Genomic DNA, 27,447 nt, shown 5'->3' with positions numbered 1-27,447 from the left:
AAATAGGATCGCACAACTTTCACACGCTTTCAAAACGAAACTACGGAGATCAGCCGCTTTAGTTGTATCAATGAAAGGCTAAAAATAGCGCTGTACACTGTATGTTCACGCCAGAAGAAAAAAAAGCCGTAAAACTTGTGTTTAATACCTCAGATTAGATAAATGGGCGTAGAGAAGGCGGTCGCTTGTGGCTGTGCGAACACATTCAACCACATATGCGTCGACTACCTCTGGATGTGGTTGAAAGTGGTCGAAAGTGGACGCATTCAAAACATTTTGAACACCATTTACACCTGGCATTAACGTCGTCCACTTGTGATCCGATCGACGAAAACACATGTTAATGCTAAGTGTAAACAGCCTCTAGAAGACCTTCCATCCTCAATTTGCTATACTATGTCACACATTCCACTGTGAAGTACATTTAGGTTTTGTTTAATTACCCAAGGAAATGACACTAGCAAGGGATAAGGTTCAGGTTGGTAAACAGTAAAAATTAACATATTAACTCAGGAAGGAACTTATAACTCAGGAAGGAATGCAGTCTCCATATAGCTCCAGAGAGTAGTCTGGTAACTTGTCTTATGGGAATGTTTATGGTAATTATTTACTTGAAAACCTAAAGACTGACGTGATTTTATATGAGAAACAGAAATGAATAGAGCGCATCTGTCAGATGAGAATATAGATAGACTTTCGTTCTCAAGGCCATGTAAGGGAATGAAAGTAGGCTAAGCCCCTACTGACTGGTTTGCTTGTCTCTCTGCTGTTGGTATTTCTTCTGGGTTAAAGTTGAAAGCTATCATGAAGTGGTTGGAATTTCAGCTTTGTTCACATCTAATGACCCTAATCCCTTTTACAGCAACTGCAGCCAGTAGTCTGGGGGAGGGGGGCTGGGGGTTGTGGTTACACCTGTACAGTACAGGTAACACTGATTATAAAGATATTGGATATAACAATACTCCTAATTACTATGAACAGGGGACAATACAACGCTCAATATGGCCGCTCTGGTGATGGAAGTCCCGCCTTTTAGTTTAAAGAACCAATCAATCAATAAAGACTGTTTGGCGCTTGCCAACCTGTGCGCATGTGCAGTAGCTAAAACGACCTCAAAAATTTCCTTTTAGTGCTATTTGAAGTTAAGAAACCAAAGTTATGGTACAGTTGATGTCAGGTTTAATTGTTGGTCAGAAATATGTGTCTGTGATTTTAGACGTATTTGTGTTTCCCCATACAAACAGATGGCATGAACTGCCCGGAGGCGTTCCAAACATGGCCGTCTACTGGCACAACTTCCCTACAGTGACTTTGTTATAGTCATATGCAATTTCAATGAAGAAGGTGAAGCATTGAGAAACAGTGTGGTAGGCAATAGCACATTATGCAAGTATACGTATCCATTATAATTGAACTAGTCGCAACCTTTTTTATCATTGTGAGCTGTGAATGTGTGGCGTGAGTTTTTATTGCATGTGATGGAAGCGGGAAGAGCCCACTGAAGCAGGCGTCTGAGAACTGGGCCCTTATAACACTATACATCTATCAGGAACAATTTAAAAATGAGCTGGTATAGCGTTGCAACTCTGTGCTAATAGTTGGTGGCAGTAAGTGCACAAATTGTCCTTTAACTGTTTAACAAGATTAAAACAATGCACTGTCACAAATACAGTAGAAACAAAAGAGGAGAGCAGTGTCAGCATCACACATTCGGCATTAGTGGCGCAAAGTTTTTAACATTAATACTTATGTGCTCTGTTTTGTGTGTCTGCGACATGAATACACATATAATATTCTTAAAAGAGCATTTGAGCAACTGAATGTTTGCATGAAACCCGTCCAACAACGGCAGATAGTGCTCTCTTGTCCTACAGAAGGGGCGTTGCCCCAAGTGCGTGATGTCACATAAAACTATTAATAAATGAGCATCAGATGACAGATCTGCAATACGATATTAACACATGAATAACTATTTTACAGTATTGCTGATATGTTTATCTTAGAAAAATTGGATACACAGGCTTGTTTACATACATATATGTGCACCATGAACTCTGTATATTCCACAAGCATATAATGCCATATATCCATACTTTTTTTGTACTAATGTATTTTCCGTAAAGCAGCTTTGCTACAAAAAAAAAAAACATTACAGGACAGCACTACAGAAATTTTACTGAGTTAACTTGTTTTTCTCAATTGTGATACCTACATTGGCAATAATATAAGACTATTTTTACATTAATAAAAGATTTAGGTCATATTACCCATGAGATGTTCGGCTGCAGGTGTGGTGAAAGCAGGTGCAGCATGAAGTATCACAATCAACCTAAGAGGTCCACAATCAATCTAATTAGCTGAATAAACAATAAAGAGTACAATGTGTTTTAGAAAGCAGGAGGCTCCGTGTGCTCATCCGGCTCATTATTCTACCCACCACCAACAGAGACTGCAGAAAAACAAACACACATTCATTTTATTGTTTTTATAATTAAACAATCCCACTGCACATCTGACACCAATAACAACACTTTTATGACAGGGAACTAAACAAGATCCAGATCATACTTCTGTGTCAAAGGCGCTACATGGAAATGTCATGTTATTTGACATCGTTGGCACTGTGTTAAACATGAATTCAACAAGCAAAATTGGTAAATCCTCTTGGATTATTTTTAAATGAATAACAGATGTCACAAACTACAAAATCAACCCCTGGGGGAAAAACACATTCATTACACAACAAAATGTAGCGTAGAGAAAATGATTTCCGTCTGTTGAGTGATGCCTTTTAATGTTCAAACATATCATCAGGTTTTCTGTTCACGTTGTGGGCAGGGATGCAAGCCATTTAAGTAATTGTACATCATTCTTTTGAGAAATTTTTGTTTTACTTAAGCACTATTACAAATAAATAGTTATAGTCGTACTCCATTAGATATGCATTCAATTTGTTGACATTAAAAGCACAGTACAGGTTATGCAAAGCTTTCCTTATAAAAAAAAACACAATTAAAAGGTGAGCTGCTAACAAGCCAAACAAACTGTACTTTTTATTTAACTTTAATTTGACAAGGCAGTTAAATATAGCATTAAATGTAACTGGCCTCAACATGTATTTTATATATTTTATAATTTTTCTGTTTTCTATTACTGGTATTTTCCATACCGTTTTTCTCTCATTATGTCATTATGGATTTACTATTTATAAATTGAACAGGTTCCATAGTCTATTACTTAAGTATATATGTCGCCAAGACAGGCATTTAAGCATACCTGTGTGTGTATCTGAACATTAATGTGTAATAAATAAGTCGTGAAAAAACCTCAATCTGTCACTTGTTGCAAGCAGCTTGAGAGACAGCTGTGTGCGCGTGCATGGGAGCGCACTGATTGAAGATCGAAGTTCTTAATGCTTTAAAATGGCTTGTATTTTTAAAATGGAATGACTTACAATGACGTGTCAACGTCAGCTCGGTCAACTGCCCGAAAAGCGTCCTAAAGTCTTGTATTGCAGTGTCCAGCCCCTTGCAGAGCGAAATCATTGCAAAGCAGCTCCACTTTTCCAAGTGTTTTCGGTGTTTCTTCAGCTTCATGCGCTGATTGGCCCGACTCGTGACTCCCAACAAATCAGATGGGCGGTGGGCATTGCTCTAGGCAATGTATGGGACAGCTCTTACAAAATTCTTGGCTGCATCAAAGGCAAATAATGCATTTCAAAATTGCCATTACTATATCAGTAAATTGTCTTTTAAAAGCAATGTCGATAATAGGCATGGGCCGGTATAAGATTCTGGCGGTATGATAACCTTTAGCAAAAATACCACGGTTTCACGGTGTTACGGTTTTGCCATTGCAACACTAAAATGTGTTATTTTTTAAATGCCAGATAAAAATAAAGCCTTTAAATTATAATATGCTATCAAAAAATATATAATATTTTTGTAATGTATATTAAATGTAAACATCAAATCAATCACATGACTTAATGATTTAATGAATTTTGTATAAACACAGCTCAAACCTTGGAGACGGTATCACAGAATATTTCAGTGGTTTTGAAACCTTGACTGTTTAAAACCTCGGTATACCTTGAAGACGGTAATCGGCCCATGCCTAGTCGATAATAGGCCAGATCGATAATCGGTCGACCCCTACCTATAACGACCTCAACATGTGCGATGCTTATTTTCACAATATCTATCTTCTTCTACATTGCCAAGCCAAGATTTAAAATTTGCAGTTAAATGGTAATGAAAAACAAAATGTTGATGAGAAATCTATAGAGATATGGACCACCTCAAGCTCTCACTTTCTTTGATTTTCCAACCTCTGTAAAACATAAAGGCAGCAACAGCATCCATTCACGATGAGAAACGCACCAAACAAACATCATTAGCCTCCCTGTCTGTGAGCCTTATGTTAGGAGCTCCCCAGGAAGTCTCCACATCCATGTCTAATCCACTTATAAACGTACAGACAGTACATTTCTTACACACACACTTCAATACACAACCCACAGGGTATATAAGATTACACACACCGGACATATTTAGCTGCAGACAAAAGCAAGTTAACCCTTTGGTTTAGCCATTCATTTTTTTGTTTACAGCTCTTTTCATATAAGACAGTTTCTTCCAGTATATAACAAACTCAAAATGTGTGATCAGATCCAAGCAGTAGTGACCATTGGCAACAGAATGGGGCGTGTCCAGCGATGATATAATACTGAAAAACCTTCAACCTTATCTAAATGATGAGTAACTATCGAGAGTAACTACCAATGGGAATGAAGCGTTGAGTTCACGACACGTCACTCATCTTTTATCAGATACTGCACACCCTTAAGGCGGTCACACACTGGATGAGAAGCAATGCATTGTGTGTGGGACAACTTGCAGGTATCACACACCGGATGTGCATATTTAATAGTGTTGGTATAATCAGACAGAGTCTACTTTAAGATGCAAAATATGCTTTAGCAGCCCTATGTTAATCATTAATGATTTGGGACAAATATGATGTAATTTAATGTTAAACTATGTGAGTGGCACATGGATTTGAGCAGCGCCTAGAGTCACAGCGGGCTGTCGCCATCAAATGCTACCAGTGTGTGTACATTCATAGAAGGTAATGTGTTCTATTTTTAGATACAAGACGCGACGCAACACTTCTTGTCCAGTGTGCAACCCCCTTCAAGCAGATGTGTTAAAAACAACGCAATCAGTGTTAGTTTTGGTATTACTTTTAACAGAACTTGTGTTTTATTTTAACACAAGATGACACGTGTTAAAATAACACATAAAGTGTTAAATAGCATAACACAAAAATGTGTAAAAAAAATCAACACATGCTTCCTTAGAGTGCAGTGGAAAGTCACTCATTCGTCTATAATTATTGTAAGACAACAAATATTTAGGAACGCCTGCTACAACCTTGAAAAAGATGGATGACAGCATAACACTGGTCCATGGCCAGACATCTGCATTTGTGCGCCTGATAAATAATGTTAAATCCCCTTCAGAAAGCTTATAAGATACCTGGAGAGTAAAGAATTTCACAAGAGCTATTCACACTCAAGCCAACCTGGGAGGTAAAGCACAGGGCCTGTAAATGAAGCGTATGACATTTAAAATATGCGTCAGGGGGCTTAGAAGGCCAGTTCAAATTTTGAGTGAGCAATTCATATCGGCACCAAATCTTTGCTTTTCCACGACACAAATAGTGCAGGGTTGACAGAGTTGCCATCGGCCGAGCAGCCACAACTGCGATAGATCACGCATGCAGAAAAACATACACATGCTAGGAATGGCAAATATGACAAAAAAGAATAATAATAATAATAATTGTAAGATAGGAAATTATATAAATTATTTGTATGTGAATATAATATTAAGTGTTAATTCCTTTCTGAAATAGACAGTTTAGAGTAATTCACAAAAATGAATTCAACTTTGCAAACTTCCAGTATTGGCCTCTATAGAGTTTAAAGGCCTGCTTACAATAAAGATGCTACCTATAAAGCGTTGAAAATGTTTTCAAAATTGTTCAAAATAAAAAACAAACAAATATAAATTGAAGAGAATAGTGGAGACTACAGTGCGATGCACATAATGATAAATGTCTACGGCTGCATCCGAAATCTCTAACATGCTGCTCTTGGAGGCATAAAGGCTTTAAAGCGTCCCTAACACACCCTGTTTCTGCGTATCTGATGTTACTCTGGAGTACCTATAGAGTAGTATTACATCCTTCATATCTAGTTTTATTAGATTTATAAAAGACAGATTAACTCTACCGATTCTTTCCAATAACGTACAAAAAAATCGGAAGGAGGAGTTACGAACTGCGGGAGGAGCGAGTCATGAGTAACACTTTATGCAACACTGACTGGATAACTTATGATTCATTACATGTCCATGTCTTTATATAATATGCACTTACGCACCTATTTCCAACATAACACAGAAGTCTTACTTACCGCATTCAACTCATGGCCCTGGTTGGGACTTTTCAATGAATTCCAGTGTTAAACAAACACACACGCAAAACTCCACTGCTACCCCGGTATAAACAAACTATATCCATTGTTTCCATAATGTTGACTTTCTTTTCCTTACATCCAAAAACACACTTCTTCTTTCATGCCATTGTTGAGTTTGATACAAAACAAAGCTGTCACTTGAAGTGATGCCTGTAACTTGGCCTGTGACTTGGCTCTCGCTCTCCCGGTGATTGACATGTGGGCGTGGTTTTCCAGGGGAAGTACCCATATAAAGAGATGATACGTATAGTGCACCCCTAAAACATCAGCAGTTCCTGTATTCGAAAAAAACTTTCCGAAACTTGTACTAACCCTGGCGAAGTGCAATCGTCAGAGAAATACAAAAAAACACGTCCAACTGCATTTTTGACACTTTGTCAATGTTTAGCATGAGGAAACAACTCTTAAACATTCTTAATAAGTCAGAATGCATGAAATACTGTTGAAACCCCCACCCCCCTTTAAGGCATGTCCAAACTCAGTGTTTGGTTTACTTCCTGTCTCCTGAGATACCATAATCGTCTTGTCATATAATTCTATGCATTGGCGTGTGTAGGGAATGTGTTTGGTTGAGCCTGGTCAAGTAAAAAAAAAAAAAAATGGCGGCTGGAGCCCAAATTTAGTGTAAATAAAGTTATATTTTCACTTTTTAGACATTTTGATAATGCAGCGATGATAACAAAACAAGAAGGAATTTCAAAATAAGTCCAATGTTTTTAGTAAGCTTTCATCTTGGGAACTCCTAAATATCCATAAAAAAATTCAAAAAGAAACAGGTTTTAGCTTGATTGTCTTTAGAGGGATAAAGCGAGTTGTTTGTAGACCTTCCGTGTACACTGGAACATCTTGAACAAGCTGTTAATAATGCTTGCAATGTGGGAGGGAACTATCCTGCACGATTTAACCAATTTCCTGTATTAACGGCCTGAAGGAAAACCTGAATAACTTTGCAGCGAAGGAGAGCAATAATGCCGTGTGTGCTGCCTACAAATTCTATATGGATAACTTTTTTATTCCTGGAAACTATTTATTGATTCAGGAGCGGCATATTTGCGAAGGCTAGAAAAATCAATGATGTGTTGAAGGTCTTGTTGACACTGAGAGTACAAAACTTTCTTGGAGACAGAAGCACTTTGCACGTGTATGCTGTTCTGTGGCATACTTTTGAGGAAAGAGAGCCTCGGGACAGTACGTACTGTACTGTTCCAACCCGCACGCCTTGTAAGTTTTAGTGTTTTACTTGTGTGGGGCAATAGTCCACACTTAAAAATAATGTTGCTTTGAAAGAGCATTTTTTTGTACCAAAAAGACATTTTGTTCTCCAATAACCTTTCAGTTTTATAGGTTCTTAAAAGCAATATTTCTTTCTCACCTCTAAATAGTCTATAAAAAATTAACCACAATAAACCATTCAGTGCAACAGAAAGGCTCAGTAGATGTTACAGGTTTTTATGGAACCATACAGCCTAACAAAGAACTTTTCCATCTCCACTTAAAGCACCCTGAAATTGTTTTTTACATTTTATATAAGAGTCTGTAAAATCTACCTATATAGATGACAATTTATTATGCTGTATTATAATGTAAAACTTTGCTAGCTATGCCACTGGAAGTTAGCCAATGATGCCAATATTAGGGATATTAGGGTAGCTTCAATAGCAACTAATGGTGCTTTCCCATTGCATAGTACCCCAACGGGTCAGGTCGTGTCAGCTCACCTTACTTTGGCTTGGTTAGCTCTTCCATTGAGTTTAGTATCACTTCGGAGTGGGAGGGATTATAGGCGTGTCATTATATTTGCGCTGCCTACTGCTGTGACATCATACAAAAGATGGAGCGAGCATTGTTGGAATGCTATACATCCCCATACATACATTTATTTCTCAGTCCGCCACAAAATAAAAATTGACTACCACTAATAGATGTTTGCACATTGTGCTTATCACTACCGCTGTCTAATAGGACGTTTCTGCACAAACAACCGTGGAGTAAGTCAACGCCGCTGCGCTAAGGTGCAAAAATCCCAGTGGAAAAGCCCTCAAAAGTAAACTGACCCGACCCAACCTGTTGGGTAGCCTACTATGCAATGGAAAAGCGCCACAACAGAACAGAAGTCCAACAGCTTCAGTGATAAAAAGTTATCATCAGGTTAAACAGGGTGTGTTCTTGAGTATGTTAGTGTTTTGTTACAGTACGTGCAAGTTGGAAATGATCAGAGGTGCATCCCTAAATATTGGGGAATATAGCATGAAAATGAAATCATGGATGAAAACTTCAAACGAAAAGAGGAGGAAGTGGATGCAGCAGGGGGCTAAATGCATTGCTCCTCCACAAACCATGTGAAGTATTGTGCACTTTGGTCACTGGTGAAAAAGGTCAAATGATTGTTGACATTTTCTGAGGATGAGTGAAGGAAATAAAAATATTACTTGAGGCTGTAGCACTGTGGACCTTAAGTATAGAAAAGAGGCAGAAAAACAGAAGAGAGAGATGTTGCCGAACACTTGACTTTTTATTCCTCCGGTTCCAAGAAGAAGGGCAACAAGCTAAGCATTTTCTTGAGTGAGACCTTTACCCAATCCTAAGACACTCTCATTTCAGAGGTGTCTCAAGGAAAGAGAGGAGGGGTAAGTCATGGAAAAGCAATATCCCGCACAGATCTACCCACATACTTCACTTCCCCTCAGCATGCTTAAAGTTCACCGGGCCTTGGTGGCGTCACAGCAGGTGTAATTTATGAGGTGTTAAGAATGTGGGGCTGAAACTGAAAAATACACCGTAAACTCCAGCTCCCCCACCGCATATTCCCACAACACCCCTCTAACCCCAAAGCGTTAAGCCCCAAAACACAGGTAGAGGGCCTCTTACCCTGAAAAGTCCCCAATACAAAATGCATTTCACATTTGGCTCTGGTTTCTCTTCTGCAACACCAATTTCGAAATTCCAAGAGACCGGAATAGCTGTCGAGTGGTTGTACTGGTGTTTCACCAAGATTCCTCCTAACTAGCTTAACCAGCAAGACTTTTGTGTGTGCTGGTTGACCAACTTTAACTTAAGCTTCATACAAGCATATCCCAAATTGAATAGTCAGTTGGAGGTTAGTCTACAACCAAAACTAAATAAACTAACCCAGACTCATGCAGAGCTAGTTTTTGCAACACAGTAGCCTATGGAAACTTCACAATTACATGAAACTATTACTTGGGTTATTTGTATTTATTTATTATATATTACAACATTAACCAAACCAGTTCACATAGATGTGTGGATCTCCATTGAAAATTGGGGCATGATTGCTGATTTTCCACTTCTTTTTTGGAGTCATGTGTGCACTTCACAAGCTGCTGACTGAACTGAAAGTGGAAATGTGCTAATTGAGGTGTCCCTTAAACATCTGTGCAATGCTCTGCACGGCTGGTATTATCTGGCCTGATGGATTTATTTTTAAAGCCTTCGGGACTGAGACCAGGATTACACTACAATTACACTAAGTTTCTACAGCATTCATTGGAGGTTGAGAGAGAGAGGGAGAGAGGGAGAAACAGGGAAGTCCACTTTCACTCTTGACACAGCTGAGATTCCGTAAGCTGGCTTTCAACTCGGACAGGTGCAGAAATCCACATTCTAATCCAATGACACAGTAACTAATTTTCAGCGTGAGACCCTGGCATCTGTCATGCTTTGATATCCTGTGCTAAAGACATATCAAATGGACTAAATGTTTGCAAGTCTAGACCAAAGGGGTGTTGGATTGCGTTTGGAGGTATAATAAACGCACATCCACGGGACAGGGCAATATTTTAACCCATTGTATAGTAAGCTTTCTCAAATTTTCTTTCTTAAAGGGATATTTCACCCAAAAATGATATTTCTGTTATGTTTTTCTAAACCCGTATGAATTTTTTGATGAACACAAAAGAAGATATTTTAATAAGGGATGGTAAGCACCCAGCTGATTGTAACCACTGACTTCCATAGTAGGGAAAACAAATACAATGGAATTCAGTAGATACATTCAACTGTGTCCCTACCATCATTTATCAAAATATCTTCTTCATAATTTATCACGATACTGCCAAAATGTTTGATTTTTTTACTATTGAAGTCAATGGTTACGGCAGCTGTGAGCTTACCATCATTTATCAAAATATCTTCTTCATAATTTATCACGATACTTCCATAATATTTGATTTCCTACTATTGAAGTGAATGGTTACCGCAGCTGTGTGCTTACCATCATTTATCAAAATATCTTCTTTTCTACTCATACAGGTTTAAAACAACATAAGGGTAAGTAAATTATGACAGAATTTTTATTTTTGGATAAACTATCCCTTTAAGAATCTTTGGACTTGCCATTTATACCAGTGTCCTACTTCGCTTGGGTGACCCAGTCTGTGAAAACCCAAGTTATTTTTGTGATTTACTGTTTTCTATAAAATCATCAAACATATTGTACAGAACATTCTGTGAAAATACAACCTTGATATCTTTAATATTGACTGAGTAAGGTCATGGCAAAGATTGAAATCAATGTGAAATCAAACGTTGATGCTCCAAATACTTTAACCTGGATTTCACAGACAGGGTCACATTTATGCACTGAAAGCCAAAAAAAGATGCTCATAGAAGTGGAAAGCGGTGTTTGGGACTGACAAAATCGATTTTAGTAATGAGTGAGTGACTTTTCTCCTATACATTTATCTTCTTGGATGTGTGTCTACAACACCTGTTTGCGTACACACATGCTTAACTCACCAAACAGGAGTGACAACCATTTTGCGCTACATGAACAAAGCCAAATACAGCAAAGAGATGAGACCTAGGGAAGACCACAGAACCTACCAGTGTCCCGTTACGTGTCGTCTCTGGTTAGCGATTTCCCCAAGCTTGGGAACTGTAGAACTGCAGGCCACCACCCTGTAAGAAATAAACAGAAGATCAATCAGAGGGGATTCATACGCAGGAGGGAAAAAAGCACAGCATGAGGAAAACAAATAGACTGAGCAAAAGAGCACAAAAGCTAATGAAGGCCTTTCTCCTCTCCACAAACCCCTGCCTTCATCGGATCCCTTGGCCTTGATGGAAAGCTAATCTCCCATGTCTCAATACCCACCCCGCAGCGAATCGAAAATCTGTTTGTTAAGCACGGCTGCACCCTTTTCTAAAAGCACAGCGTTCTTCCTTTTTAAGTGTGGGGTGGTACATTTTCTTCTTCTCCTGTCATCTTGTTAAATTCCAGTGGCTGCAACAGGTAATAACATGCACATTCCAGAAATGTCTCAAATCAATGCATCATTGACATCTCGGAATTATAAGGCAACGTTAACAAGCCTGCAGCAAAAGAGGTATGTGTGTTTAATTATTGCAAAAAAAATCCATCGACACGAAAACACATTCCCACATGCTTTTTTGGGTAACTCAGCAAGGCTAATCGGCAGATCTAAACATTTGGGGTTAATCTTGTTATGTAATTAGATTTCAACAAGTCCTTTGTTGAGGTAAGAGGGATTGGGATAGGAGGGGACTAATGATGTAATGCTTTCATTTGAAAAAAAAGGAAGGATGAACGTGGATGCCACACGCAGGCTGAGCCAAAAGGGAAAAAAATCAAGGCTTGGGGAGTATGTAAATAGCATTGTAGATGGAGAACTGAAGACAGGGTCTCGACATGCCAGATTTGTGGCTGATTAGCTCAGGTCAGAGATCAGCCTGTCTGTTTGCTCAAAGGAATTATTACAAACTCCCACATGGAGAGAGACGTGTGACAACGGGTGCACTACAACTGGACATGCTTAAACCATTATGTCACATGCACTAATGCAAACAGTAGCAAAGCAGATATCAGACATGTTACATCTATGTATTCTGGACTACATAAAGGTAAAATAAATGTGCTTCCATAGAATTCCATAGAATGCTATTCCATAGAAGAACCACTTTTGGCTGTATGGTGCAATAATAAACCTTTAACATCTGAAGAACCTTTCTGCTGCATTAAAGGTTTTTGTAGTTAAAAAATAATAAAAGATATGAAATAAATGTTTATATTCCAAAAACTATTTTATACCACGGTCTGTTGAATGCTGTATTCTGATTGGCTGAGAAATATTCCATGGATGTTGATTATTTTTATGTAAACCACACTCCTGAATAATGCACACATTTGGTGTAACGGCACTCCACTTCGTGCCACATTACCACCTTGGTATGGTACATATACACTCACCTAAAGGATTATTAGGAACACCTGTTCAATTTCTCATGAATGCAATTATCTAATCAACCAATCACATTGTAGTTGCTTCAATGCATTTAGGGGTGTGGTGATTTAAGCAATTTTGAGCATGGCATGGTTGTCGGTGCCAGACGGGCCGATCTGAGTATTTCACAATCTGCTCAGCTACTGGGATTTTCATGCACAACAATTTCTAGGGTTTACAAAGATGGTGTGAAAAGCAAAAAAACATCCAGTATGTGGCAGTCCTATGGGCGGAAATGCCTTGTTGATGCTAGAGGTCAGAGGAGAATAGGCCGACTGATTCAAGCTGATAGAAGAGCAACTTTGACTGAAATAACCACTTGTTACAACTGAGGTATGCAGCAAAGCATTTGTGAAGCCACAACACGCACAACCTTGACGGGGATGGGCTACAACAGCAGAAGACCCCACCGGGTACCACTCATCTCCACTACAAATAGGAAAAAGAGGAAAAAGTAACTTTTTCCAAATAGGAAAAAGTTACACAAGCTCACCAAAATTGGAAAAATGTTGCCTGGACTGATGAGTTTCGATTTTTGTTGACTCAGAATTTGGCGTAAGCAGAATGAGAACATGGATCCATCATTACCACTTTGCAGGCTGGTGGTGGTGGTGGTGTAATGGTGTGGGGGATGTTTTCTTGGCACACTTTAGGCCCCTTAGTGCCAATTGAGCATCGTTTAAATGCCACTGCCTACCTGAACATTGTTTCTGACCATGTCCATCCCTTTATGACCACCATGTACCCATCCTCTGATGGCTGCTTCCAGCAGGATTAATGCACCATTTCACAAAGCTCGAATCATTTCAAATTGGTTTCTTAAACATGACAATGAGTTCACTGTACTAAAATGGCCCCCACAGTCACAGATCTCAACCCAATAGAGCATCTTGGTGTAATGGGAGTTTCGTGCCCTGGATGTGCATCCCACAAATCTCCATCAACTGCAAGATGCTATCCTATCAATATGGGCCAACATTTCTAAAGAATGTTTTCAGCACGTTGCTGAATCAATGCCATGTAGAATTAAGGCAGTTCTGAAGGCGAAAGGGGGTCAAACACAGTATTAGTATGGTGTTCCTAATAATCCTTTAGGAGAGTGTATACCATAAATAAAATATACTGTTACCATGAAATAAAATTACTCATCCCATGAAATGTATTTTTGGTTATACCGCCCACCCCTAATTGAGACTGTGTATCCAACGGGTCAGTTTTGGAGCAGTGCTTTAAAGAAATCACAGCCTGCACAGCCTGCACTGCCCTTTAGTTCTTTTCACTCATACCATGAACATCTGGAAAACTTCATATTTCAAATTTGATGTACACATCACATTCTTCCACCCTTCCCAGATAAAATGCAAAGTTATGCGGCGTGAACGTTCAAGAAGATAAGGTGAGGCTAAAGCAATGCAGAGTTTCATTTTTCACTCATCTGGTGTGAAACGCACTTCAAAGACTTCTCGGTTCTTTATTTTTGAGCGCGGGTCTGTTGTGAGCTCCACAGCATGTCTGTACGCATGAATAGATGCCTTTGTGTATCAAGAAAACATGAAATATTTGTTTCAACACCTAATAGCTTCAAAGAAACGGCGAATGTGTTCCTATAACTATACGAATTTACACATTTTTGCAGCGACTACTGCTGAAAGATGCTTTTAATGTACAAAATGATAACAGAAGTGTGGCACTTTGTCTATTTAACAGTGTAGAGTAGTATGTCACATCCTGAGAGGGTTTAATTTCCTCTGGGGAGAGCAAGAGGGAAAACGCAAGGGCTCTTTCTTTAAAAGTCCCCGGTCTCAAATTGCCAATAGAGTCCATGTTTTAATTACAGCACTGGCATTCTCACTAGATACAGATAACAGATCTAAAACCACTGAGTTGAAAGCCAGCTGCATTAGGTCTCTGATCGCTGAAATAAATCTACATGCTGTGACTCCATCAGGGGGTTTGGGTGTAAATTTATCTGACATTCAAATTCATCTGGTTTTTCTGTTCCACCACGTCCAGGTAACAGATCCGAGGTCGACTCAATGTAGGTCACTGTGCCTTTAAGATTCTGTAACTTGTGTTTTTCTGAAGTTTTGCTTCATAAACCTTCACAGTGATCTATCTATAAATCACTTGGTTAAAAGTAACAGAGAATGCATTGACTGAGTTTCTTTGCAGTTGTGATTTTGGTTTCACATTTTGCTATCGACTGTCTACAGCCATACTAATTTCCAATACATGTGCTGCATCCAAAACCATTTACTTCCGTACTATGCTATAGGCGAAAAGCAGTAGGCGAGGCGAGTAGTATGTCCGCATTTATAGTATTTGAAAAACAGTAGCCGAAAAGTACCAGGATAACTTACTACTTCCGGCAGTGTTCATTCGACCGACAATTTACTATCCCATACGCACTCAGGAGAGGAGTTATCCAATGAAAAAGAAGCAGGATAGGTGATTTTATTCAAAAATGTCCGAAAACAGAAACGCATATGCAAATGCATATATCAAACGGCTGTCCATTGTTTAACGTCTTGCCAGTTAACAACTAACTTGTTGTTATGACAACGCATGTCACGTAATGAATCAACATGGTGGATGTAGTACGTCCGAGTTTATTCATACTATCCATATTCACACTATATAGTTACTAATGTTTTAATGAACGAAGAGTAGGTACTTCATCTAACTGAAAATTGTCTTGTTTCAATTTTTTTGACATTTATCACTTGTGTTTTTATGTGTGGCTGCACATGTTTCAGGCTTCAGGGATTTTTTCTGTATTATACAGTGTTTAAAGGGACCTCCACCTTTTTTGAAAATAAGCTCATTTTCCAGCTCCCCTAGAGTTAAATATAGATTTTTACCGTTTTGGAATCCATTCAGCTGATCTCCGGGTCTGGCTAGGGTGGCCATTCGTGTCAGTTCCGCCGGACACGTCCCGAACATGTTTTCAGGTTCGTTCTCCGGAAGTCGCGTTGGTCGACCGCATACATCATCAAGGTTCTCATATTTTAGTTAAAATTCTTTTAAGACATACAATCATTGTAGTTTCATTCTTACCTTGAAATGTAACGGTTGCTTATCTGAAATTAAACCCGAAATATTAAACCTTGATGACGTATGCGGTCGACCAACGCGACTTCCGGAGAACGAACCCGAAAACATGTTCGGGACGTGTCCGGCGGAACTGGCACGAATGGCCACCCTAGGTCTGGCGGTACCACTTTTAGCATAGCTTAGCATAATTCATTGAATCTGATTAGACCATTTAGCATTGTGCTCAAAAATAACCAAAGAGTTTTGATTAGGGCTGGGTATCGATTCAGATGTTCCAGATCGATTCAATTTCGATTCACAAGCTATCAAATAAATCCGATTCTCGATTCAATTTTCGATTCGATTCTCGATTCAATTTTCGATTCCGATTCTCGAGGCGGTTTTTATACTCGATTCTTGATTCAACTCAATGAATATAGATTTAATACAAATACTATATTAATAAAAAATAACATTGAACATTAGTTTACAAGTGGGTAATTAATAAAAAGAAATGAAAAGCCACAACACTATCGCTGTCGTCTTGCTTGCGAAATCTAAAATGCTTCCATACCTCTTACTTTTTATGTGAAGGTGGCATCAACGTCGATGAAGAACCTAAAACCGCCATTTTAAGCACTGAATGAATGAATGACAGGCTCCTTGGTAACATCGTACAAGGCAAAAAGAGGGTGACATCTAGTGAAGAAGACTAGTAATTTGATTAACGTTAATCTTACGTTCAATGTTTGCAGGAAAAATATGAAAAAAAATTGATTCTGCTCTTTGAGAATCGATTCTGAATCAACCACGTTTAAAAAACGATTAATCGAAAAATCTTTTTTTTTTTGCCCAGCCCTAGTTTCGATATTTTTCCTATTTAAAACTTGACTCTTCTGTAGTTACATTGTGTAACAAGTCCGACTTAAAATTAAAAATGTAAAAACGCAGCGCCTGAAAATAGTCCCCTTGGAAACTTTCAATAGCAGACTATTTTCAGGGGCTGCGTAATATCATTGCGCCTCCTGCAGCCATTAGACAGCAGCAAAGTCCTTGAATATTACACCAGAATGAGAGTATAGGTCCTAGCCACATCGGCCTAGAAAATCACAACTTTTAATTTCCATTGGTCTTACAATGTAATTACAAAAGAGTCAAGTTTTAAATAGAAAAAATATCGAAACTCTTTGGTTATTTTTTAAAGCGCGATGCTAATGGTCTAATCAGATTCAATGGATTGTGCTAAGCTATGCTAAAAGTGGTACAGCCAGACCCCGAGATCGGTTGAACGGATTCCAAAACGGTAAAATACTCTAGGGGAGCTGCAAAATGAGCATATTTTCAAAAAAAGTGGAGTGTCCCTTTAAGCATACAACCAGACTCATGCATGATGCTTTTTTGGCTTGTCAACATATCTGCACGTTCCTGCCCTGCTTGATGCCTGTACATGTTTTCTTTAAAGCGTGCATACTTCAGCATGCCAAACAAAAAGCCTACATTCTCATTTTTGGAGTCATCAAACTGCTGCAAATATTAGACTGCAACAAAAAAGCAGGCTGTTACAAACGTGCATAGAAATATTTAACTGTAAAATTACGCACATGTAACATTAATACCATCGTCATTTATAATTCTGTATATGTACTCTCTGCACTTTCTTTAACAAAAAACAACACATGCAGCAAAACTGAGAAGAAACCATCAACTCTGTCCTAATCTGAATTAATCTTGTGGATTGCCCTGCCTCACATATACCATTAATGTACCAAAACTACATATAATCCCACAAAGCAACTTCAAAGGTAGCGTACTTCCCTGAAACCTGGCTGCAAATCCTCACCACACTCAGCAGCTTTTATATAAACACACACATACACACATTCAGACAAGCACCAGACATTCCCTACCTGCCAGCCAATCAGATACTTTTATTTGAACAATGTCTACAATTGTAAAATGCCCCATATAAATGCAATCTGTCAGTCCCTTTGGCTGCTTTTTTAATCCAAAATTCACTTTTAATTACACACGCCGCACAGGCACGCTGCCACGCCTCCACGTGCAACAATCTCCATGCACACACCTCTGAACTCACACACATGTGCACATAAAAACACAAACACGAAAATAGTTTTGGCCAAGATTTCCTTTTAATCAGCGGTGGGTTTGGTTTTACTCATGTCAGGCATATACTGACTCCAGAACCCTCAAATCATTAAATAAGAATAGTAAAAACTCTGTGCCAAGTGGAGCACTCCAGTATTTACAAGCAGCCACTGGCTACAGTCAGACTGGAAGCGCACAGACTCCCACTTCCTGATGTGTAGCATCTGGTCACAACCATGGCAAAATGACTTCCGTGCCAATGCCACACTGACGCTAAGTTTCCTAAAGACCACATCATTGAGCTGATTTTGCAAACTCGACCTAAATGGCAAAAATGCGGTTAGAATTGGTGAGGGAGTCACTTTAAACTGTCCAACTAAATGAGTGAATTTAATAACCGGCTGACATAGTCACTCAAAAATCTTCACAAACGTCCCGTTGGACGAAAGTCTGTGAAAACAAGTTCAAGACCGAGTTTAGCCTTTAGAACATACTGTATAATTGTCTGTCAGGAAGCTGTGAGAAGAAAGTGCGAGTTAAAAATGTAAAAACCACATCAACAGAGGAAACCAAAGCCTGTATTTTCTCCAAAAACTTGATGTATGGACTCAAAATAATATCAGATACTGTATAAAATAATTAGATGTATGTATGTGGTCTGATGCAGGTATTGCTCAAGTATTGTTTGATTAATAATGCAGTTTGAGGATCAACCCAGAGTTTTGATCTAAACTGCGTGGGCCCCTTTTCCATGGGCGGATTGTCAGAACCCAATCCATTGGGAGAATAACTAATGCACAACCTCCAGCGAGAGACATTAGTATATGATAAAAAGACAGAGAGCAACAGGCTTCTCTTGTTCTGGATCAGAGCCCTCTACTTTGCTCTCTTCTTGGGGCCATCCCAAGCTCCCACGGCCAGGGGCCACAAGCACTTCAGATCGTTCAAACACAAACACGAATGCTCCTCTGGGATGCCAGCACACGGCACACATCCTGTGGATGGCTCTTTTATAAATAAAAAACAAAAATTCTGTGGTTTGTTTGGTCTAGAAGCTGGAAAGGAAAAAGTGCACGAACCCATTTGGCTTTCTTCCGTGGAGCACAGATGGGGATGTTTTCAGGAATGCTGCTCTATTCCATACAACAGTGGATGAAGACGAGAGGCCATTAAGCCGTATACAATTTATGCACAATTTTTCAAACAGTTTGAAGCCAAATGATGGCTTTATGTAACAAACAAACTGGAATACTTCTTGTTTGGCAGCTGTGGTCACCATTTACTGTTACTGTATTTTAAGAGCAGGGACATTTCGCTATAAATTTGTCCTTTGTTTCATACAATTCACATGGGTTTTCAAAGACATAAGGATAAGTGAATGATCCTTCTTGGTGAACCTTTAGTTGGAAAACAAATTAGTAGGGCCCTGTGATTTCTGTGATGTGGAAAACATAACTGAATTGCAGAAGGCATATACAATGGGACTTACAGAATAATACAGAATTAAATCAAATTTGACACATTTTGAATTCATTCATTATTCAAATTCCATTTTTCAAAATAAACTATTAATTATTCAAAAATTATTATATATATACATACCGAGCGGAAAATGCGACTGTTGGTTGGTTCTTAACCATGACATGCGGTGCGCTTGTGCCATTCTGAAAAGCTGAAATGTATTTAACTCGATGCGGTACGGACGCGCTTGTGTTATGAACGCGCATACAGTGCGCCTACATTTGAAATAGTGAACTTGAGATTTGAAACATGTGAACCGCCACTAAGGCATTTTCAATTACTACACATACTGCAACATGTGACCCAATCGTGGTGGTTTCAGCATCTGAGAACATGAACACATTTATAAAGTTAATCTCCAGAGCTGTTGTGAAAATTAAGAAGCATTTCACCATTTTATTTGAGAAATTCTACTGAAACAGAAAAAAATAAAAGTCAACCCGCCAAAATAAAAGACATTATGATGACATATAACATATGAGATAGTAATATTTTATAGTAAAATGCACTTCTCAAAGTAAAATTAAGCCAATAATAAAAATAATATATAGGGATGCTCCGATCAAGATTTTTGCAGCCGATACCGATCACCGATTTGTAATCTTCGTGATCGGCCGATACCGATTCCGATACCGATTTTTTAAAAGCTGATATGCAAGCTCTTTGATGACTGTAACTGTTACATTTTTTCTAGATAAAATAATAGCACGGATGTTGCCTTTGTTATATTACTTGCAGTAATTAGGTATATTATTGTTTTAATAGAGACTCAAATAAATAAGCACAACAAATATTTATTCTGCAAAGAGAAATTTAATATGGCTTTAAAAAGGCTTATGTCTCCTAAAATTACTGAAAATAAAACACTTCACAGTCTTTACTGTATTAATTAAATATACATGCATTCGTATGAAGTATAAAAGTTCTTTAGTCAAGAGCAGAGAGTGATTTTATTGAGAGATGAATTAGGTTACTGCAGCTTTAAGACATGAGAGAGAGAGATCGCTCTGTTCTAGGGGTGTCCTCGACTAAGGATTTACATATTCGAATCAGAATTGTCGAATCTTTCCATAGTCGACCGATAGTCGAATCATCTATGTTTGTGTGCATGGGTTGGGAGGGGGCCAGACCAGGTACAAATTGGTAACTTTTATTTTTATAAAATTTAAAAAAAAAAAAAATTTTATAAACAACTGTCTGATAAAGTGACCAAAACTGTCTTTCAAGTAATAAACGAAGACAAAAACTGACGATGCATTTATATATATATATATATATATTTTTAAGGTAAAATGTAAGGCAACATTTGTTTAATTATTCCTCATAACATTTTAAAGCCACGATCTACAGAACATCACACAAAAATACATTTTGATAAATAAACCTAAAAAAATAACAAAGGTGATCCTGCCTTGGAAACTCCGGCTACAATTCAGTGTTTTTATTTAATTTGGAGATAGCGCGTCAAAGCAGTCATGACCAAAAAAAAAACGACAAATGAGAAATGACAAATAATTTGTGATTGTGACTGTAAATGATAAAAACTAATCTTTATATACAATTAATTAAACGTTAATTTATAACAAGAAAAACACTGAAATTAATGATTTTATAGACACTACGCGTTATTATTTAGCACAGAAATACCTTGCTTGCTTTGACTTTGATCATCTCTGTATTAACTTTAGACAGAAAGACCGGATGATTCTGTATTAACTTTAGATACAGAAAGACCGGATGATATTATTTATTTCAGGAATCTCTTTGCTATCATTTGAAAGTGAACACCGACCCACCATAATATTAAATCACAAGAAAGACATTCGTGTCAGGCAGAAATAGGTTCGGTGCAGATACTTCCGTTTCATCACCGAAATAAAAAAAAACGGCTTACCTGTTTTGACAAGATAACCACTATGTTTTAAATACATTTTAAAAACGTATACTCCTCGAAAAACATCCGTTTTTTAATGTTTAGTTTGATGAACTCCTAAATATGAGACGCAGAGCACCTATCCCGTTCGGCTAAATTACATGCGCAAGCATGGCCAGCACGCAATAGCGCAACATCGATACAACGAAAAGCTATCCAAAATGTACATACTTAAATTAGATCAGAATTTACGTTTATAATAAATAAAATTTTTTAAATAAAATAAGGTCAGAAGTTACAAAGTGCAGAACAAATATGCAAAATGCCTCAAGTGCACGGAAACAAAACACAAGCCAAGTAGTTAAATCAGATAACCCAAAGTGATTTATAAATAAAATAAAAGATAGAAATTATTAAAAGAACGAAAGGCATAATATAATTTGCCAGCTTTGTCTTTTAAATGTAGAAACAAAGAGGCAATGGTTTATTAACATAGAAACCTCTTGGACGTGTACGTAGCCCGGTCACAGGGGTTGTTGGATTTATTAACGCATTTTAAAAATATTTATTGAAAGCTGCTACTTCACATATTATTTGCAGCATTATCATAATATGCAGTATATTAATATATTGTGAGAAAGCTGTTATATGTGAAATCAGATAATGTGTGCACATATACGGCCAAAATTGAATGATCCTCATTTCATAACACATCTGCGACGATTCGACTGTGAGATTAGTCGAATCAGGCTTCTCCTATCGATGCATCGAATCTTCGACTATTCGGGGTCACCCCTACTCTGTTCACGTGCACTGATGACAGGCTGCTGTGTGTGGGCGGCGGCTGAACGCAGACAAGCAGCTGTGAGGAAAATAAAAGTTTAAACGCTCAAAACTTTAAAACGCATGCAAATAATAAACTTTTGGCATGAGGATGCAATTGTCCATGATAGATATGTGTCGTATACGCTGTTTGATGGGGATGTGAAGAGACGCCTCGCGCTGTTGACCGGAGCGCGTCCGCATAGAAAATACGCATATCTCTGTAAAGACAAAGAGAGACATACAAATCTGCACGCCGCACATGAGCAACGGGTTGTAAAAATGCTCGCGCTACGTAAAAAATCTCGCGCTACGTAGCCGCATTCAGGATCCTTTTGATGACAAAAGTAAACAGAAAGATCGGTTTATGAGATCGGCAGATTTAGCGAGCACCGATCGAGTCATTTAATGCCATTATCGGCCGATACCGATCGGCGGCCGATCGATCGGAGCATCCCTAATAATATACCTATAATAATTTTAAAAGGAATATCATCAGAGATTTCTTTGTGTGACTCGTGCTGACAAAATCAGTCGTAATGCAAACAGTGTAATGTTGAGCTACAGCAAAAAGTAAGTAAAAATGGTAACACTTTACAATAAGGTTCATTAGTTAACAGTAGTTAATGTAGTTATGTAATGTAGTAATGTAGTAATGTAGTTAACCAACTTGAACAAACCATGAGCAATACATTTGTTATATTATTTATTCATCTTTGTTAATGTTAGTTAATAAAAATTTAAGCTTTAATTGTTTGTTCATGTTAGTTCAGAGTGCATTAACTAATGTTAACAAGATTTTAATAAAGTATTAGTAATTGTTGAAATTAACATTAACAAAGATGAATAAATGCTGTATAAGATTAAGTGCAGTTCATTATTAGTTCATGTTAACTAATGTAGCTAACTAATGTTAGCTAATGAACCTTATTGTAAAGTGTTACCGTAAAAATATTGATTTTGGTGGAAACTGAGGTTTTCATAAAAATATGTACATTAAGCCTTCATCTAGCAATCCCAATGCCCTAAATAGTCATTAAACATCTTAAATGATCTTTATTTGTGCGTTTTCTAAGAGATTCTTAACCTATAATTATATATTATATATATTTATATTTATATATATATATATATATATATATATATATATATATATATATATATATATATATATATATATATATATATATATGGTTAAAATTTTTTACAGAAATTAGAAAATAGAGTGGACTTGCTTGATGTTAAAATAGTTATTAAGAGAGATGAAGTTCAAGAGCAATTTTTTTTTTCAAAATTGACTGCGTACTCTATTAACTTCAAACACGTGTAGCTGTCTTTTTTTCAGATTCCAAAAAATAATACATGATTTTGAAGTGTTTTTTAATAGACAATTTTATAGACAATAAATAACTCATTTTTAAAAAGTGCTCATTCCAACTCATTTTGCCAGCACAGGTGTTTTAATTTATATAGACCGTTTCAGCAGTTACAACATAAACAAGCGGCTGATCGCGGTCCGCATGTAACTTCCGGTAAACTCCACTAAGAATAAATAACAACAAAGTTCTTTAAACGTAGTTTATTTATATAACAAGCAAAAAAAAAACACATAGATTACCTAGGAAACCAAAACATTTGTTATTTTCGAGGAGGCATTTGTTCAAGAGATCAGTTTAGCAACTAGTCAGACCATTAAAAAAATTAAACCGGAAGTAAAGTTTGGATCCAGACGTGTATCACGTGCGTCCGATGAAACCGTCTATAATTAAGTTTGTATGCAGCACAAAAAATTAAAGAGAAAGGTTTTGTTGTAAATAAGTTATTGCATTTTCTTTAGATCATATTTAAAAAGATTAAATAATTTAAGTTTTATTTGTGTTTTCACTACTCACTGGATGAGTTAAATGCAGTGAAAAAATTCCAAGTATGTGCTGCAATACTTCGTCTTCACATAACTTCACTTTTGCACCATTAAAATGTAATATTTTTTTTTTTTTTAAAAGGTAACAAAGGTTTTAATAGAGCCGTATTTATACATTCATATGGTGTTATGGTGTTATCCAGCAATGTCAAGGTTATTTTGATTAAGATTTATCATTATGCATGCACTGCTATTGTAACTGTGAAGATAATTTAATGATAAATGCTATTGATGAGGGTTAGGGCAGCATGGTTTTTATCTACAAGGTTTACTACCGTCTTGAGGGCAGGGCAATACCAGGAAAAGGGGGAGGTCACGCACAAGTTGATTCCTCTTGTTGCATTTCAACTTATGATATTCCCATCTGCCGACCATGGTAATCACCCCTTCGTCTATGGTACATTCCACGTCACACTGACCTTTACCACGGTAACACCACCCACCACTATAAAGCCCTTCATGCTGCCTCTGTACAAAGGACAAATATCCACAAACATGCCATCTCATGTGCACAGGCCAACAATATGTACAAATAAATCATATTTACTAAATACGCTACTGTGAGTTACTGTGACAGTCGAATGGATATTTCAAAAGTGGCTTTAGTAGCAAACAGTTTATCTCTTTTAAAATCGATTTGTGAAACATCAAAAAATCCATTGTTGTTGTATACTGTTGTAAGTACTCATGTGAATGACTGCTTAATGCACTTGTTTATATATAATGGATCATATGGATGCCAATGTAAAGCACCTTTATGTGTACATTATGTGTGTGTGTGTGTGTGTGTGTGTGTGTGTGTGTGCGTGCGTGCGTGCGTGCGTGTGTGTGCATACATATACACACACACACACAATCTCACACAAGCTGATCAATGGATTATAAATTAATCAGTTGTTCACATACAAGTTTATATTTGCATTAAAAATCAGTCACAATGTCACACCAAGGGCCGACATTAAGCCCGGCTGTAAAATGCACAGATGTATAATGAGGAGCAAGAGAATGGCAAAGAGAGCATGAGAGTGAGAGAGAGAGAAAGAGAGAGAAAGAGAGAGTGATAGAGAAAGACTGTTTTTGTGTGGAAGAAACAGACAAGGCCACGTTGAGTAGCAAACCACAGCTGGGCAGCTCTAAGCCATGGGTAGGTTAGCTCAGGGTTAAGGCTGGGCGGGGGAAAACAATGCAGCCTGGCTTGTCAAAATCGTAATTTATGGCCGGCCGGCCAGCAAGCAGCATTTTGACCAAGTGGCTTACAGTTCTCTCACACGGGGGGTGGGAGATGAGAAAGCGTGCAGCCGTTTGTGTGTAAATGTGGCGATTGTGCTCATTACAAACAGAAAAAGCGGGCGAGATAGAGGGGGGACATAGAAGAAGAGAGAATCAGGGGGTGTGTAGTTGCACCACTGGCTGGACAATGTTGCGCTTGGATAAAACAAACAGATTATAATAATAAACAAAAAAATAAGAAGAATTATCTAATCTTGTTTACTAGGTGCAGGGTTATTATATATTTTTACATTTTGATTTGGATTTTGTTTTGGTTTAGTTTTTTAAAGCGCACCTATTATGGCCTTTTTACAAAATGCTATATTAGTCTCAGGGGTGCTTAGAATGTGTCTGTTAAAATACTCAACAGTTCATTTATTATAGCATGTCCAAAATGCCCCTATTTGGGTGGGAGCAAAAAGCGCTGTTTTAATGCTTTTATTTTTAAATGCAAATGAGCTACAGCTCCTCATCTCCTTACAAACAGACAGTGAGTGCTTTCAGTTAAAATAGATCTAATACAGTCTAAGTATATAGTATAATATAGACAATAGTATATAGTGGACAAAGTACAACTCGCTGAGGGTGCAAACTATGGTAATGCAGGACTGTAAGTGGGCAGGGCTTTATCAATGTGACCTCACATTGATAAAGAATCAAAACGGCATGTCTAATGAGACTGCTTTGGTTAAATGGAGATTTAAAAAACAAGGAGCGGGTGGATTTTTTTTTCATCTTAGGGTGGTTGTGTTCACACAATCCCAACATACATTATGTCCAAACACCTTGTAAAAGTGATTTTTGCAAAACAGGTGCCCTTTAATTAGTTTTCACTCAGTTACTCTGTTTCACTCACAGTTCTTACCCTACTTTCTTTCCAACATTTTTTCAAGTGTCTTTTTAGTTAAATTAAAGGGCACATGACATGTCGTATTTTACTGTTTTATACTGTTGTCTGAGGTCTACTTATGACTTTTGCGTGATTTTTACATCCAAAAACATCAAAAGCCATAAGTTATCAGCTATTTTGTACCCTGGTTTAGAGGCTGACTTGAAAAATGCTCGGTTTTGATGGGCGGGCCGCACTGACAAAAACATATTTGGATTCTCGGAAGAGAAGTCGCCTCCAGCCACTGATAGTAGTTACTAAAGTGTTTTACTCACATAAGTTTTAGGCGCAATTCTGCTCGGATCCAGTCTTGATGGAACGCATTGCTTTTTAAACACAGTCTCTCTGCGAATCCAGCGTCGACCTGTAGCTTGTTCCTCAAAGTTTTATCCAGAAAACACGGAGCAAATGTTATGCTTCCCTCAATGTCTCTTGATGAAAAACAATGGCAGGCTTACGGTACGGTGGCTCTACTCTGTACCCTAATGCTCTAAGCAGGCCATAGATATATACACTAGATGTCGCCTCGGGGCTCTAATTATGCGTCAAAACCGCCGCCATCTTAAAACAGGGGTCTTGTCATAGGAAGTGTAAAGCTGCTATCTCCGCCTGTACTTCAATTTTCAAGGACGATGCCGGACTTTTGCGCTGCGTATGGATGTTAGGCCTACTAGCACTATGCATTATAGTTAGAAAAAGTAAATTTTCATAATATCAAAACTTTAATTTTTTTCTGGACCCAATGCTAAATACATGTCTGACTGTTGAAACGAACCAAAAGAAAACCAAGAAAATTGCATTCATGACGATATATGGTGATTTTATTTCCTTTACACCATTGCCTACAATGACGCTGATGCAGGGCTCCCCTGTTTCAAGATGGTTGCTCTTTTTGACCCATTCGGTCCAATGAACTGCGGCAGCCAAGGCAACATCTAGTGTACATATCTATGTAAGCAGGCAAAGCAGAGAAAGGCCGGGTAACCTCGCTCGTTCTGACAACATAACGAGGCACATTCCTGAACGGCTCATCTGAGCTGACTTTTTTTTAAAGGCAGAGCAAAATACACAGGGCTCAGTTTACACCTATCCCTGTTTTTAACCAATTGGGGAACATAAATAGGCTGGGGGAACTCATATTAATGTTAAAAACCTCATAAAGGGAACATTTCATACCATGTGCCCTTTAATATATAAAATTATGAA

At 37.9% G+C, this 27,447-nt stretch overlaps 1 protein-coding gene across 3 annotated transcripts in view; it reads right to left on the bottom strand.

Annotated features, from left to right (window-relative positions):
• The window catches only part of thrab (thyroid hormone receptor alpha b), a 162,531-nt gene that overhangs the window by 82,016 nt on the left and 53,068 nt on the right, over nt 1–27,447 (bottom strand). For all 3 annotated transcript variants that reach the window (XM_065242383.1, XM_065242379.1, XM_065242381.1), the window contains one exon: nt 11,390–11,464. The gene's annotated coding sequence lies outside the window, so the exon portion shown is untranslated. The remainder of the gene's footprint in view (nt 1–11,389; nt 11,465–27,447) is intronic.

The sequence above is a fragment of the Paramisgurnus dabryanus genome, chromosome 1 (genome assembly GCF_030506205.2).
Source record: "Paramisgurnus dabryanus chromosome 1, PD_genome_1.1, whole genome shotgun sequence".
Taxonomy (NCBI): domain Eukaryota; kingdom Metazoa; phylum Chordata; class Actinopteri; order Cypriniformes; family Cobitidae; genus Paramisgurnus; species Paramisgurnus dabryanus.
The sequence above is the reverse complement of the archived record's forward strand: the minus strand, read 5'-3'. Positions and strand labels throughout refer to the sequence as shown.